The following is a 17,426-nucleotide window of genomic DNA, read 5'->3' on the forward strand; positions in this document are numbered from 1 at the left end:
GAACCACTGAGCTAAATCCTCAGCCCTGATTCTCAAATTTTAGTGTACATCTGAATTACTTGAGGTGAGGGGAGGCCCCTGTTGACATGCACGTTTTGGGTTTCTGCCCCTGGGGCTTCCAGGGGGATTCCCTGGTATCCTGTGTTTATTAAGCACTCGGAGACTTTGGATGCAGGGGGACTGGAGGACTGACTCTCAGCGTGCTCTTAGAACCTTCTGTCCTGTCCAGGTTAGTAAATACCTGTCTGCAGATGCATATTTTGTTCACATTAGAGGACATAAACTGTAGCCCACAGGCTGAATTTATCTTGCTAATCTGTGTGGGATTTTTGACCTGAAAAGTATTTAATTTCTTTGAACAGTCGCCAAATTTAAACAAAATGATGATTACACAATGAATTTTAATATTTCCAGTTAAATGATCTTGAAGTTAAAATGATCTTACCACACTGGGCCTACATTTTCCCACGGCAATATTTGGCTGGAGGTGGTAGATGCCCCATTTGGCCCCAGACCCCAGGACTCCCCTTTAGCTACATCAAACCCAATTTTATTACTTACAGTAACTGCCTGGTGCTAAGATGCTTTTGAATTTGTGACAAATTGTGTAGTGTCCACGTTCAGTTGACAAATGTGTGTGTATGGGAGTTTGATCTGTTCTCAACAGTACAGGTCTAGCATGAATTAAAGTGGGTTTTTGTTTGGCCATGACATGTGCATTGATGGGTATCACTGTTGGGGGCTCCACTGATGGAAGTTTGTATGAAAATTCTTCTCTGGGATAAACAACCTATCTGAGGGCAAGGTAGTCAGAAATGGTTACAATAGGGTAATGTCCTGGTCACAGGAGTCAACTTCTCTGCTTAGGTGCTGACATATGATAGGAAACCAATGACAGGGCACCTGTCTAAGGACAGACGTTTACATAGCCCTAAGGAATTACAACTAAATCCACATCCTTATCTGAAGGTGCAGGACCCACATGGCTAAAAGCAAGCGCACACGCGCGCGCACACACACACACAAGCACAAACACAAGTGATTTTGGCAGTGCTAGAAAAGTCACTAAAGGAGAATGGGAATGAGTAGCAACTTGTGAGACAGAAAATAAATCCAAGAACTCTCTGATGAGTGGCAACATAAAACAAATGGAAAGGTCATGGATGTTAGAGTCAGATGGACTTTGATTCAAACCCAGTTCTACCACATATTAAATTAACTATGTGAACTCAAGCAAGCTAATTGACCTTGTTCTTTCTTTTTTCTTTTCTGTAATGGGTTTTCCTTCCCTGTAGAATTTTTGTGATGAGAAGATGTGATCAAGAGACATCAGTCCAGGATCTAAACCATGGTGGAAATGAAGAGCAGAACATAGTGACACATGCTGGCCTTGTCCTGAAACCTGATGTCCACTACTCCCACTGCTCTGAAAGAGAGAAGATTTAAAGTCACCTTTGATGCTCCAAGAGTAGATCATAGGTATCCCAGGCCTCTGCAGGGCCTGGAAGTAGCTTGTCCTACCCTTAGAGAGCTTTTCTAACTGACTTTTTCTGACAGTGATTTGTCAGATGTGTAGTGAATTCTGCAAGTCCGGGCCCCAAAGAAGTAAAAGAGTAATTGAAGTGGATTAACTGATGGTCAACTTGTAACGCCCAGCTGAACTGAATCAGCATGGTCTGGGCGTGGAAGATCCATCTGAGGATTGTTGTCAACAGCCACAAAAAGAGAACTGGAGGGAAAGATCATGGGTGTTGACTTTCTAGGAGAAGCCTGCTGTGATTTTTCTGACACCAACTAGGCTGTTCATGTCAGAGGAGGAAGTTGGGGACTTGCTGTCCCTGGGAATGGCTGCTGTTTTTGTCAGGGGAGCTCTGATCTTCACCGTGAGCGTCACTTCCTGACTCCAATGTGGATCCCTCAGCTTGGTGGCTCAAATCCTTCATCTCACCAACGTAGGTTTTCTGGCTTCCACCACTGGCCTTTGGACCTCCAGGTGCAGATTCTCAATATGGACAAGAATAAGACATTGCTGTGGGCTCTAGGCCACTGGCTGGACTCATGGCGAACATTGCCTTGGACTCTAACCCTTTAGCTGGACTTGTGTCCATTGCTGGGATCCAGGCTGGATTCTTTGGGGCCCTAGTGTGCAGTTAATCTCTTGCACTCCTTTGCATTTGACTTTTGGGTGATTATTATAAAATAATCCTATAAATTAGGTGTCCCAGTAAGTGTATTCTCTTGCCAAAACCCTGACTACAATAGTAATCGAATGAAGTTGACTTGATCTTGGGGCTCAGAGCCTTGAGATGCCTGGTGATCTCAAACCTCTGACACAGGGCTTCCCTTGCTCCATCCTGTCACCCCTAGTCCCCATGAAAGCCGCTTTTCACTGGCCTTTTTTCACCTTTTTTCACCTTGCCCGGCCCTCCCCCACTCCGAGAGCTTTCTCCTCCTCCTCTTGGGGAGGCCCCTCTCTAGTGGGCTTTACGAGGGCTGCGGACTTTGGGACTGGACAGGGGATGAGAAACTAGACCCACACACTCTCTAGCTCCCAGTCACCACACCTATGTCCCTGTTCAATGTTTCTACACCATTCCCCTCAGCACGTCTCCTCTTGATCAAATGGCCTCCATAGGTGGGGTGAAACATTTCTGTGGGTGAGTCATGCTGGGAAACTGGCCAGCCTGTCAGTGGAACATTTCCCCATGTCCTCTGGTTTTGTGCTGCTCTTTGGCTTTTAATATCCCCCTTTCCCTGCACCTTCAGACTTTCATATTCACTTATTCCCTTCTTCACCCCCTCTTGTGTGTGGGGCCATCCTTACACTGGCTCACCTGAAACCACAGTGACCCCATCCAAAGCCCTCCTTTCTCCCTGGTGAACAACCAACATACCTGCAGAAGCACTGCCCTGGGTCAGGGCTAGGAGAGAAGCGAAGCTGGCCTAGCCTGCATCTGGGTCTCAGTACCCATCTGCCTTTGCGTCCTCAGTGGCTGGTTAACCAATTCTGTGCCTCATGATGAAATCAATACTTCATCTTTCTCAGCCTTATAGCCACCCTCCTGTACTGTGATACCTCGTGTAAAAATTTTAGAATGCTAACAATAGCAATCATTTGGTGACCTCATTCATTTCCCCTCCTTCCCTCCCTTTCTTCCTCCCTCCTTTCCTTCCTCCTTCTCTTCTTTCTCCTCCTTTTTCTTCCTCCTTCTCTTTGAACTAAACATCCTGAAAATCAAGGCTGACTACGTGGAGGAATGAAGAGAGCTATTCTGTGCGTGAAGAGGTTGAGTAGAAGGAACATAGGGTGTTCTTCTGGCTTTTTCTTCTGGCTTCAATTTTGGGCAGGTAGCTTTTGGTAAATTACTCAAACTTTCTGATTTTCTATGACCTTCTCTTTGAAATGGCAATAACGATAATAGCTTCTTTTGTGTGGTAGTGGGGAGGATTAATGGGTGACTACTTTATGTGTGTGAAAGTTGGTGCCAGTGTCAGGTTCAGCTATTACTGTACCTTGATACTAGAAATCCTGGTTGGAGGGCAGCCCGGTGATGGTGAGTTTTCTCATCTGTTTTGTTTCCTGCTCTGGGTTTGTGGATTTGTGGATCAAAGAGAAGAGAGATTTGTACAAGAATGTCCCTAGCATCTTTATTCATAGTAGCAAAAAAGTCTAACCTACTCAAATATTTGTCAGTGGGTGACTGAATAAACCAGTTGTGGTGTCTTCATACCATGGAATATTATTCAGCAATAAAAAGGAAAGAAGGGCCAGGGATTTAGCTCAGTGGTGCTGCATCTGCCTGGCAAGAGCAAGGTCCTGAGTTTGATTTCTGGTACCGGAAAAAAATAAAAAGGACAGAAATGAAGCTTGAAAACATTATGATAGGTGAAAGAAGCCAGTCACAAAGGTAACATATTTGTGATTCAGTTAACATTAAATGTGCAGAATAGACAAATCCATGGAGACACAAACTGGGTGGGTGATTGCTAGGCATGGACAAGGGTTTTCTGAGGATGAGTGGGGAGAATATCGTTCTTAATATTTCTTAGAAGTACTTGAAAGTTGATTCTGCTAATAGCTGTGCAACTCTGTAAATACACTAGAAGTCATTGAATTTTACAGTATGTGAGTTATAGCTCAGGGGGGCTATTATAATTTTTAAGATGGAGTGACAATATTGATTTTTCTTTTTTCTTTCCCCCCCCCCGAATTAGTCCTGTAGGGAGTTCCCTGGGACAGTGTTGGTCCAGTGCCTGTCTACCACTGAGGGACTTTTCCTTGTTCTCTCGGGACAGGCTCACTCCCTTCAGGACAAGCCCCCTCCCTGGCCCTGCTGCTGGTTCCATTGTACTAAGGACTTCTCTAATGCCCCCTTACTGTACTGTGATAGCTTTCATGAGGGCAGGGAGCCACACCAGGATTGCCTTACTTTGGCCTCTAGAACATATTCTCTAATATAAAAGGTGTGACAAAAATGTGTGTTGATTGTACTGTACTTCACATAACAGAAGAGTCCCCCTTAAGTTCCTTTAAATATCGAGTCCTGATGTATCGACACCATGTAAGGGTTTACTGACATTTTCTCAGGGCCTGTATGCGCCTGCTAGGAAGTGGGGCGACTTCTTCAACATTTACTCTTTGAGCAACTCCGCCAGGTCATGGGGCTAGCGAGATGTAGGGCCATTATCCACCTGCAGGCCTGTTCAGCCCCAGAGCCCACCCTCTTTACAGCTCCCCTTCTAGCCTAAAAGAAGAATGACGACCTTAGAAAGGAAGGGTGGCTACAAAGGATAAAGAGACAAAAAAGCCCCAAGTTACTATAGTAGGCACTAGAAATAAGAAATAGCATGGAAAACATTTCCATCCTGTGACAGCAAGTCCCTGGGGTTTCCTCGGGCTCTTCAGAGTCACACTCCGAGCCACACATCTGGTGTCAAACGTGCTCAACCCCCGGTGACTCCAGCACCAGTCAGCTGCACTGAAACCTCGCTTCCTGGCAGCGCCGAGAACTCTCTTGGCCAATTTAGAGGAAGCCAGGCTGGGAGCCTGCAGCTCCCTGCAACTGCTCAGGATGCTCTGCTGCAGCCCCTAGACAGACACCTCTCTGTGAATGAGGTTACTGAGCCCAAGCTTCACTCCCAGCTAGAAAATTCCCATCAGCCGGGGCCAAGAAGACACCACCCACTGCATCATTAAATTGTAACAAGCCCTGGAACTGACTCCAGAAGCCCTGCCTGCCTGTCCTTGCAGTTGGAAGGAAGCATGTGATTGGCTGACCAGGCTCAGCCTAGCAGGCCTTATCTCCAGCTGGTTATTATTTAATGAAAGAGCCTTCCTCCTCCTATGGTGTTTCAAAACCGTGCTGAGAGTATTTGCTGTTGCCAGGAGGCTGTCTCGGAGGTTACCGAAGAGCACCCGAAATCCTCCAACCCCTGGCCCACTAACAAGTGCACAGAAGAGCTTTTTATTCATCCACACCTGGGCTGTCTTCTCCAGAGTCTTGGTCAGCTTTGCTCATCAACTGATTGTGAATAACCCTCCAAACACTGGAGTCAAGGATACAGGTATTTAAAAAATCGGGGGCCAGTTTCTTAGGATGTCAGAACATCAGACGTGGAGGTAGGATGGAGGGCTGGGAAGTGAATGGATACAGGAGAGGGAGACACAGCTGAGTGAGGGTCTTGGGCATAAGTTGTTTGCTGTTTGGCAAAGCTGCAAGGGTGTGTGATGCAGCTCTGGCAGCTGCGTGCATTTGCTCCCTGTAAAATTCTTCTTGAGGTTTAGCTACTTTTTGGGCCTCTGTGTAATTCTTCACCCTGGCTCACAACCCTAAACCCCTGAGGAGGTTTAGGATACTTATTAAAAATCTAATTACTTTAGCTTGAAATGCCATTACATTTGACTTGCCAGTGGCTCTTGGTCTTTAAAAGCTCTGCCAAGGCATCCAAGTCCTTGTACCCACCTTTGTGATGCTGGCTACAGACAATGGAAGAGTCAAGCTGAGCACTTCATTTCTGAATTTGGTCCCCACTTTGCCTGAGATTTGTGTTGTGCAGGGTCACTCTCTCCCTATCATATTCCCAGCTCAGTGGTGCTTTCTGTGCTTGGGTTGGGAAGACAGCTTTGTGCCCAAGGACTTCCTCCTGCAGATGAAAGCTGGGCTCCAGGGTTGTAATCAGCTGGAATGAAGACAAAAGACAGATAAAAGAAGCCACTTTGTGTTGAGTTCAGTGGGATGTGGCGGAGAGAGGGAGGATGCAATATAAAGATAATAAAAAAATCATTTTAGTGTTGAGCTGGGAAAATGCTTTTAAGGTACTTTGATATTCTTAAAACATATTTCCTCCTGTACACATTATAGGTTAGGAAAGAACCAGGCCACAACATTCCTTTCTCCAGTCCTGGTGACTGAGAGTCTTCACTCCCAAGTGGTTCCATCACGACTTCTTAATTCTCAGGTGTTCGCATCCAGATCATCCCTACTCTGTTAGCTGTGGGGGGAGAGGCCACGGCTCAGTCCTACATGGCTTCCAAGGATGGAAGCTCTTCTCCCTACTCTCTACTCTGGAGATTCCCGGGGAGATTTCTCTGTGGGGCCCCTGGACTTCCTGGGAATGCTCAGAGCACTCCACGTGGGGAGTTCATTAGAGTGAATCCTGGTCCCTTCACAATCATGGGACATGTTGAGGAGTGGAGGGCAATCCACTGCAAAGGACTGAGTTCCCGGGCCTGGGTCTTCTCTGCTCTTTTGGGAGCATTGCTTCCCTTTGCCGTTGTCCGGATGGCCTGGGTCCTGCTGGCCTCTCTGGCCCCTTCTGTCACCCTCTTCCATCTCTCTCACCATATGGATATTCTTCTAGTTCTTTGCACCTGCCATGGTCAAATATATCACCTTTTGTCTTTTTTTGCTTTATGTATATTCCCCTGCTCCTTGCCCTCAGCACCCAGGAAATCTCGCTATAAGGTTAGGATGCCTTGAGCTTCCTTGACTGGACCTCTGCCATGTTGTCTTGTGACTGGTCGTTGGCTCCACTGTCTGTGCTAGACTGAGAGCTCTGGGGAAGCGGGGAGCATGCCTGACTTGCCAGGCCCCGGAGCCCCAGTATCTGCCACGCAGTAGGCTCTTCCTGATCCTAACAGCTAACACTGAGGGAGTGCTTGCTCCATGTATCGGCCACTTAACAGATGAACAAACTGCGAGTTAAGAAAATGTATACAATGTCTAAATTAACACAGTGAATGGAGCACGTGCTTTTGCTCCATGGTGCAGCTTGGGCTGAATGAATCAGTGTAAAACTGAATGAATGATAGCAGGGAAATGGTAGGAACATGGCAACACACTCATGTGCCCCGTCTGACAGATTTATGCAGCTGAGCTATGGGCGCTGACTGTGTTCCTGGCTGTGAGCTCAGACGTGCTACTAAGTGGGTGCAGATTCAGTCTCTCCTGAAGTCTGAGTGGGCCTTCAGCTGTGGCTTAAGGAAACATCCCTGGATGCTTTGCTTACTCTCTTGGGTACTGTGCCAGCAAATCTTCATCCTCCTCCAGATGTAGAGGGGTTGGCACCACCCTGTGTTTTAGATCAGTAATGATGAACCTTGTAGAGCTTTTAAAGGTGACAAACAGCCCACTGCAGCACAGGTTCCATAGGTTTGCCACCACTGTTTAGATGAATAAGCTAAGACTAGGAGAGCAGAAGTCACTTGTCCCGGCTGCTAACTGCCAGAGCTGAGACTGAGTGTCATATGGTTTATTCTCAAGGCCCTGGCCCTTTTCACATGGCAAGGACATTCCCTAGACCAGTGATGGCAAACTGTTTCGAGATGAGGTCCAAACTGCAACCAAAACCCACTTATTCAGCACAAAGTGCCGGGACTAGGGACTGAACCCGAATGCTGAGGTTTTAGTTTAGGACAAACAACTCATACCTTCAACACTTTTTGTCTTCAAAGAAAAACAACATGCGTGCCATGGATTCTCCGCCACTGTCGTAGACCCTTGGCTTTGGGCTCCCTGTACCCTGGTGGCTAGTCCCCGCTAATATTCCTGTCCTTCCCCTGCCTCCCCGGTCACTGATAAGCCGCCCTGCCTGTGGTGCCCCTCAGCCTCACCTTCCCTGCCCAGACCGCAGGGCTAGCACCTGCTCTGGTTGCTGGTGCCCGTGGGCCCACTCTTGGCCAGGCTGGACACTCTGCTCTGAGCTGCCCTCAGTCCCGAAGGGACCCATTCCCCTCTCTTCCTCTCTCAGGGAATGGTCTTGGGGCACTTGGTTCTAGAACGTCAGATTCAGAGAAACCTAAACGAAGGTCTTCAGCCTAAGGGATTCTCTGGAGTGTCTTGATCTTCTGTTAGAAATGTAGTAGAGTATGACGTTGCACCTTGCTTTGCCGTTTGTTATTTCAGTGGTTGAAGCCATCCTTTCCTCTTCTGTAAAAGGGTCCAGGACTTCTCTCACAGGCTGTCTTTGAGAACCAAGATTCTGTCCCCACTGTGTGTGAGGTGCTGGGGATAGAGTGCAGAGGAAGGCAGAGAAAGCCACCTGCCCGGGTGGAAGTTACAACTGAATGGGGCAAGAGGCATTAAAAAGATCACATAAATAAACAGATCTCTCCCTTCTGTGATGAGAAAAAGAACACAAGACCTGATTCAGATGGGGCAGGAGCCAGGCAAGAAAAGGCTCTTTGGTGAACCAACAGCACTGGAGCACAGTGTCTGCCTGGGCCGCAGCCCAGAATGCAGCAGGCCAAGCCCTCTGCCCTGGCCCAGGTCCTGCTGTCTCCCAGAGAGTTTGTGAGAACAAAATGAAGGAGCTGGACTGAGTGTTTCTTAAGAGCTCAGAGTCAGGCGAGCCTCTCAATTCACAGCAAAGAACAGCGCAAACAGGCAGCCATGAGATTCCCATCTCCACAGATGGGAGTCTGGGCCCAGGAGGAAGAGCTGGCCTATGCTGTCTCCAGGAGGCCTCTCTCTCTGCACCTCTTTCCTGCTCCCTCACTGCAGAGGAGATTGACATCCGCCTCCCTGGGGCCATCTTCTCAGAAGTCACCTCTCTAGGAACCGTGTCCCGCTGCAGCTCTGTGTGTCCTGTGGGGGCAGCCTGGGTGACCAACCTATTGAGGGGTCCTGGAGGGGAAGGCTGGGAGCTGCGGGAGCTGAGGATCTGGAGAAGGGCCCAGATCCTTGGCTGCACACGAGTGCTCCCACGGCTGCCCCCTCGGCCTTCTACCAGGAGCACTGTGTTCCTTTGGCACTGTGAACAGTGTCTTTGTGAGCGCTTTGTCAGGGCATTAACGAAGCCTTTTTAAAGAGCTAGTTAGCATTATTTTTTTTTTTTCAGACAAAGCCAGGGGCTCTGGGTGGTGGTGGGAAGACTAAGACTGCAGAAAGTGAGGAAAGGAAATAGCCTTTGGGACTGAAAGAATGGTGCTGTGGGCAGCTTTGTGTCCCGCCTTGCCTGTGGGGGGGCGCTGTGCCCTTGATCACCAACGGTCTATCAATTGTTTCTCCGTCTTCTCTACCTGGGTCCTCGAGCTTGCCTTCAGCTGTCTTTTAGTCAGTCCCTGCCTGCTGCTTTCTGAGCACAGCTATAGAGAAACCTCCCCAGAACATCCGTGTTTCAGCAAGAGATGCCCCAAGAGAACAATAATCATGGGAAGATGGAATTGGATGGAGATTTCAGGACACACAACTCTTCGCTTGAATTCTGGATTTGAAAACTGCCTTTTGGAAGGAGGACTCAGAAAGGACTGAGTGTTGGGGAAAGAATGGAGATGTTATGCCATAAGGCGCTAGACTAAGAGCTATCCAAAGAGACTTTGAATAGCAAATTGTACCCCAAGCCAATCCCCTCACCCACCTCAGAAGAGGTAAATGATGGTAGAGTTGCTGTGGAAAATTCACCATCACCTTTCAGTTCCTAGAGCCTGCAGCCTTGCTAAGCCCATTGATGGAGTCCAGTTCTCCAAGTGCTAAAATCTCAGCATTGGAGATTTGAGGCGCTAATGAATACACCCCATTGCCTGGCTCTGCAGCAGCAGCAGCACCCTCTCCCCTCCAGCCTCCTCCTCTCCTGAGTGCACAGGCTTAGGAAGGTTTGCACTTGGCCTCCTGGGGGCCTGGGGGAAAATGTGACTATGGAATGGGCTTCGAGATCCTGTCAGAAACCAGGTTGGCCCAAAAAACACAGTCTCGAAAAGCAAGACCCTTTCTCTGCAAGGAAGGGCCTATTGCTGTGGAACTTAACCCTGAGGGGTGCTGGGAACAGTGTCTGGGTTTGTTTGTTTGTTGAATTAATTCCAAAAAGTGGCTATGAAGAACAAGGGCCTGGGAAAATGGGAAACCTTGCTATTGAGAGCTCTTCTAAGATTTGGCAATGGAAAACAATGAGACCAGGCAGCAGCAGAACTACTGCCCCCCCCCCCCCGCCAGCCTCTTCAGGGACCACAGAAGAGGAGCTGAGCTTTCCCGATCAGCTCAGAGGTCCCCAGGCACCTTGTCAGGGCTGTGACAGCCTTGACCCCAGTGAGCTCCCCCTGGGGTCCATTTAATTACCTTGTGGATGCTGCTCGGAGTGAGCCTGCTGGGTGGGCTGGGGTAGCCCACACCAGGCAGAACAGCATGCTTAGATCACATGGCTCTGTGGAGCAGCACCGTGTGTCCCTGGGGCTCAGCACCCTCCTTCAGTAGCACCTTGCTAAACCACCTTCCCACACCACCTTCCCTGCCCCACTCCTAAATAGTCTGTGATGCCCAGCAAAACCCTCAAGGAACTCACAACCCATAGAAGGGATGGGTAATTAAGCAGGATATTGAGTGTAAGATCGCAGAGCAGAAAGTGTGACTGTGGAGAGGGACAGTATATTCACAGGGCGCCCCAGCCCCCTGGCTCTATCCCTCACCCTTGTCCTGGAGCACCTCGTCGTTCCAGCCACTGATTCCTTACACTCATGCCAGCATGGGCCCAACCGGAGGTGGGTGCTGGTCTACAATGCTTTTTACAGGCTGGGGTGACGTATGACCTAAAGATAAAGCTCTAAGTGTTTAATACAGCTCGAGGGGCTTTCTTTTTGCTCTGAGAGCCTATCCTTCCTGTTTGTTTGGTTGATAAAGCATTATTTCTTTAATTACGTGATAATGTTTGTCAATTGAAGTTTTTTGTTTGGTTTAATATTGGAACAGAATTAGACAGTGACCCTCCCTTTGTTGACTACACTGTGAAAGCTCAGAGTCTGGAAAATCGTGCCCAAAAGCCCACTTGTCACTGAGGCTAACATCCATGCCTAAACCCACGCTGAGCCCTGGATGTTTTTCATAATTTCTGAAGTTGCACTCTGTAGCAGAGTGGCAGGGGTGATAGATTCAAATTCCACTCACTTCCCTAGGATACTTAGCTAGTTGTGGCAGCCAAATTCTTAAATAGAATCTATTGCTCTCTTGGTATCTCAGGCTCCTGTATGTTTAATGCGTCAAGTATCTGCTTTCTGGGCCAAACTCATGAAAATCCAAGAGGGAATTAACCACCTCAAAAAGCAGTTGCAGAGGAAATAGGACCCATGAGGAGTCAGTGTTATCAGGATGTTTAATTTTTCATAGATATCTCAGGATAAAAGTTGATCTTCAGAGTTGCGTTAACCCAGGTCACTTGTTTCCCATGAGCCGCAGCTTAGCGACTGCTGTAAAAGATACCTATACCCTGTCTTGGGGTAGTCAAAATATGGGGCTCTTTACCTGGCTGCTGATAGTGGGGAATCTGAGCCACAGGATCTGCTGTGGTTATATGAAGTCTTAAAATACATCTGGCAGTCCTGACATTTTAGATAGGGTCCAGGGTATTGGGGGTCCCCTGAGATGCTTGATGGGTAAGAGGAAAATGTCCTCTAGACAAGCCAAATCCCAATAGTCTAATGGTAAAGTCCAAGTTCATGGCTTTAGTTGGATAATTCTCTATTTGAAACTGTTTCAAATAAGTTAAGTCTTGCTAAGCGTAGATATTTGTCTGTAAGGAAGCATTTGTTTTAGCCATGTTTGCAATGTTGACTTTGCTCCACGACAATAGCTACAGAGGAAAAGCTCATGCTTAGACTCAAAGCTTCTTGAGGTCAAAGATGTGACTTGTGTGTGATCCTGGTAGACACTGTCTTCTCCCCCTACCCTTCCCTTCCTTGAGACCCAACATATCTCCCGGGACAGATTAGGCCAAAAATGGTCATTGGTGATAATGAGAAAGCAAACAACCAGTACATTTTAAAGAGAATCAGTTTCTACCTTGCTCTAATGTGACCCATAAGTGTTAATATTTTTAACTTGACTAGTTACTAAAACTTTCTTTGACTTGATTATTGTGTGTGGTTTGTAACCAACTATGAGAAGAGGAAGGAGTGGGGAAGTGAAGCTTATAAGCAGCAACCGCCTCTAGGGGAGCATTCCCTGTTCGGAGTTTTGAGTCCTGATCCTCTGGAACCTGGGCTGCTGGCTTATTCAGAGGCTGCTTTGGACTGGAGAGCAGCATGTGTGGAGCAGTTATGTTTATGTAACTTGCCTGGGCTCCTACAGCAGCACGATCTTTGTCCACTGAGTGCATCTGTCTTATAGCAGGCAGCCCTCTGGCTGCCTTGAGGTCATGGCAAGCACATTGCAGCAGCTTTCAGGGAACCTTTCTCATCAAGGCTTTGCCATCAGCCAGCAACGCAGCCCAGCTCAAGCCCCTTTGTCTCATGTCTCAGTTTCCTCATCTGCAGAATGTACTGGATTAGATCAGAATCTCTACACCATGCCACCATGGACCTTAATTCCTTATTTTGCTTAACAATAAGATGAATGCCAGTAGGACTCACCCCCTCATTTGTGGCAACCCAAAAGATCTCTAGACATTTCCAAATGTCCCCTGGGCTGGAATAAAAATCATCCCTTAGTCAAGAACTGCACAATAAGATGATATCTGCTTCAATTTGAGAAACCACATTAAAAATTATTAAAATGTGCTATTTTATTGAGCTTCTACTATATCCTGTACATTGACTTAGGCTTTGCAGCAGATATGCACATATATTTCTCTTGAGAAGGTACCACGCTTGTGGTGGAAATCTGAGTTAATTGAGGGTGCTGTCTGCACAGTCATGGGGCTGAGTGCTAAACAGGAAGACTCTTTTTGGATTCTTAACCAGCCATGGAACCTCAGTCTTCTCATCTGTAAAGCATCAGCTTTATATATCATTGATAAGACCTGGTGCTCACTGTATAGAAAAGCAACAAGATCGAGAATCACTAGAGATTCTAAAATGCTTTTCTCTCCCCCACCTCCGAGGAGGTGTTGTCTATGAAAACCTGTCATCTGCCAGCCTTGCTCTGCTATCTCTACCAAGCTGCCTTTCCCCCCACCCCCAGGCCAGCGCTGATTTATCTTCTTAAGGATGCCCTGCCATTTGTTTTGGGGAGACCCCCCCCATAAGCCCCAGGTTGCTTGCATCGCCAGATGCTGCTTGTCTTTATCAAAGAAAGAGGGTCTCCAGGAACCAGAGATTTGCAGGTGTGTTTGTGTCTTTTGTCTGAGAAACATGACCAAAGGCAAGGGGGAGTCTCCCGCTCTGTGGTTATCAGCAGGCTTCTTCCTGCTTGGGAGCCTTTCACCTCCCTGGGTTCGAAGTGTCCCAGGGCAAAGGCCATGTCTTGGGTCCTGCAGCAGCTGCCACACCAGCTCCTCCGTGAAAGGCACCTTGGTATTTTGTAGCCTGGCATGGGGGAGGCATCATGAGGAGGACAGGGAGCTCAGGGCGAGGTGGTTTGAACCACGTTTTCCTCTCTGGTCAGAACCTGACCAGGGGCTGTAGGGAATGTGAAGAACAGAGTTCTTGAAAAAACAGGCCCTGGCTCAAATTCCAGCTCTGTTGACCACTCCCTGGGTGACCTGGGAAACTCGTGGCTCCTTCCCAAGCCTCAGCTGTCCCTCATTATCTGAGAAGTCTGCGGTCATAAGGCCCCTTCCCTGGCGGAGCAGGTGTGAAAATTAAATAAGACAACATGTGGAAAGGACATGGTAGACGCCACAGTCCTTTAGATACTAAGTGCTTAAAAGAAATCCAGTATTACTAACAGGTATCCTCCTAATTAGTAACTATCGATAATAAAAAGTTAGCATGTCAAGCAGATAGCCAAGAGGGAGAATCTGGGTGGATGAAAAGGTATGAAGTGCACGCCTTCCTTTACTGATAAAGAACAGGACTGGCAGCAAACAGTGGGAGGGGACCCCGTGGCCTCAGGGGTCCTCAGTGGTGGAGCAGTGATGGGTGCTCCATCTCTAGAGTCACCGCCAGATTCTGGCTCTGCCCTGCTGGGACCAATTTCTGGCTCAAACACCTAAAGCCCATGGTTAGAAAACTGCCCAAGAGTTGAAGAAATTAGGGTTAAGAACCATGTGAGTTTGCAGAGGGAATCTTGAGTCTCTAGTGGGACTCTTTCTTCGGGGTAAGAGAGAAATGGAGATTTTTCTCTGATGTCTTTCTGATTACGAAGCTACCCCAGGGAAGGGAGTTTCTGATTTTCTATGTTAGCTAAGTGGACTAGGAAGAGGAAACTGAGTGTAGTATATACTGTGAACGCATGCACGACTCCACACACACCATATACACATCACATGCACACACACACACACCACACAATACATCACACACACACACACACACCACACAATACATCACACACACACACACACACACACACACACACACAGTCCTGTCTCTCAGAGCAGAGTGCCCAGAGGAGGCCCGACCCTTCAAGGCTCCAGTCTACACGCAGCCAAGTACAGCAGACAGCAGCACCTCTTGTGACCCCTGGTCCTCAACCTCCCTACTGTTCCACCCTTGACTCCCAGCCCAGGCCTAAGGGACTCCAGAGCTGGTCTTTTGCTTTAAGACTTTAAGGCTGACATTTGCTCTCAAAAGCCACTCTGAATTATTAAACAATGAGGCTGCAAGAGACCTCTCAGGGCTGGCTTGCACCAGTAACCTGTGTTTGCCAGTCCCTCTGGCCAGTAGCTCCCAGTTTCCATCTGGAGATGGAAAGACAAGTGTTCAGGCTCAGTGGCTGAAAGAGGCTGAGCTTTAACAAAGTGACTCTGAACTTTTTCCTTCAATAGTGGCTCTTTTGGGCCTGCTCGGGATGGACATTTCTGCCAGCTTATTAGGGTGTCAGCATGTGAAATCCTGTGTGAGCATCCTGTGACTGGAGCCTTGGTTAAAACAGAGTAAGTTATTTGATTTAAATTTCATTGTAGTTGTAAGTGATGGTTATAATTCAGCCAAACAGTTGCTGAATAATCAAGAGTCCTGATTTCCATCACAATGGTATCTCTTATTTTGTCTTTTTAATTTAACAATCTGTCCACTATCTGCTATCTTCCTTATTCAAAGGGGGTTCACCAGGCACAGAACACACATAATGCTTTCTTGAGCTGAGCTCTTCCGTGGTTTGAATGAACCCTTTCGTAGGATAGCTTGCATATAATGAGGAGCTGAAGGACTGGCCAGCGGTGGTCCCTGAACCAAACCCTGTCTCCCACCTGCTTGATAAAGTTTTATCGGCACACAATCCCATCAATTTGCTTGTCTAACTTATTGTCTATGGCTTCTTTCACACTAGAAGAAGAGTGAGTATTTGTAACAGAGACCATATGGCCTGCAAAGCCACAATACTTACTATCTGGCCCTTTTCAGAGGAAATATGCTGATTCCTGACTTAGAGTAGGAATGTTGGCATCAAACATGCCTGGGTTCAAACAAGGTCTGGGACTCTTGCTAGTTGTGACATTGGGAAAGTAGCAAAACCTCTCTATGAAACCTAATCTGGACCGGGGGATAATAGAGAAAAACCTACTCTAGAGGGTTACTATGAGAATTCAATGCAACAGTATTCATGAGAACCCACAGCCCTGTGCTGGGCACAAAGTAGATAATGAATGGTAGGTTTGATGCTGATTATCTGTTCCTTTTTCCTGTGCATATGTAGCCAGTGTGTTCTCTGGGTTTGGCCTGGGGTTCTGTAGCACTGATGATGACAGAAAGTTCCTGTTCTTCCCGGGCTTCCGTTCTAATGGGGAAGATAGATAATGATCAGGAAGGGAAATCAACAGGTTATTTTCAGAGAGTGCTTGCTAAGTGCTATAAATAAAATAGAATGATATAGAAGAAAGTGACAAGGCAGTGGACAGAAAGTTGCTAATAGGGCTAAGAGATAAAAATAAGAATGAATCAGTCATACAAATATCTAGGGAAGGAATGTTCTTGGCAGGAGGGAGAATAAATGAAGAAGCTTTGAGGTACTATGAAGTTGGGTTGGGCCTGGAGCAGCAAGATGGCCTTGGGGACTAAGACAGCAAGGGCAGGGAGAATGGTGGAGGAGGGCAGAGGAAAGGGAGGCAGGGGTTAAAGTCAGACAGAATGTGCAACTCAGAGTTAGGGGCAGTTGGAGACCACCATGGGGCGGTATGAAACGGATCCTTGGCTTCATTCTAAGATCTCTGCTGCTAGTAGTGCTAGTCTTCCTGTGTTGGTCACCCTTGGACACAGGAATGAGCACAGGCCCTCATGAAGCCTGGTCAAAGTTGCAGCTTTTGGTTGTACTGAGTGTTGGACTCTGTCACCTTATGGGGCTGCTCTCCTCACATGCCCCTAATTCACTCAGCAGGTCTTCTGGCCAGTGCATTACCTCTTTGAAATCATTTCTTATCAGGAGCTTTTAATGCTTCTCCAGGTAGAGCACTTAAGGTGACAATCAGTTAAGGTAATCTTAAAACCTCTAATAAATTTCCAGTAACACAAGACTGCCCGATAACCATTTTGTCCCTGGGGTCATTCAGAATTCATAGCTCAGTTCCCATAATTAACATTTCTTTTATGTCTGACCCATTGAACAGGCGTGAAGAGCCTTAGTGATAATATTTTGCCTTTGTGAGGTTTGAAAGAATACCTTAGATATCATCAGTTACTCAAACTGCCTCCAGAATTGCTAATCATGGCCAGTAGTATGCCTTGGCTCACTTAGAAGTAAACGTAGACCTTTGGTTTGCACACCTTTATCCATTTTGGATGACTCCTTCTTTTTGTTTTTCTCTTTTACTTCTTCCCCCTTCATCATCCTCATTCCCCTTAACCCCATCACACTCCCTTTTAAAAGAGGGTCTTGAACTCTATATCAGCTTGAAGCGAGTTGCCCAGGCTGGCCTCAAACTCACCATCTTCCTGGTTCAGCCTCTCAGGCACTGGGATTACAGGTGCGTGCCACCATGCCTGGCTCCAAAACTCTTGATTGGAAGTACACATTAGTACGCTTTTTGTTACTCTAATGAAATACCTAAGGCAGCCTAACTTTATAAAGAAAGAAGGTTTGTATTTAGCCTTCAGTTCTCGACCTGCAAAGCCATGTGGTGAAGGT

At 47.3% G+C, this 17,426-nt stretch overlaps 1 protein-coding gene across 2 annotated transcripts in view; it reads left to right on the forward strand.

Moving 5' to 3' along the window:
- The first annotated feature begins 5,026 nt into the window (after positions 1-5,026).
- Gpam (glycerol-3-phosphate acyltransferase, mitochondrial) overlaps positions 5,027-17,426 on the forward strand; it is a 69,937-nt gene continuing 57,537 nt past the window's right edge. The window contains exon 1 of one of the 2 annotated variants that reach the window (XM_021253448.2): positions 5,027-5,565. The gene's annotated coding sequence lies outside the window, so the exon portion shown is untranslated. The remainder of the gene's footprint in view (positions 5,566-17,426) is intronic. The other variant, XM_087185299.1, reaches the window with a different exon arrangement.

Source organism: Heterocephalus glaber, unplaced genomic scaffold, assembly GCF_053883595.1.
Source record: "Heterocephalus glaber isolate CG9 unplaced genomic scaffold, H.glaber_assembly_v1.0 deba00001497, whole genome shotgun sequence".
Classification (NCBI taxonomy): Eukaryota; Metazoa; Chordata; class Mammalia; order Rodentia; family Bathyergidae; genus Heterocephalus; species Heterocephalus glaber.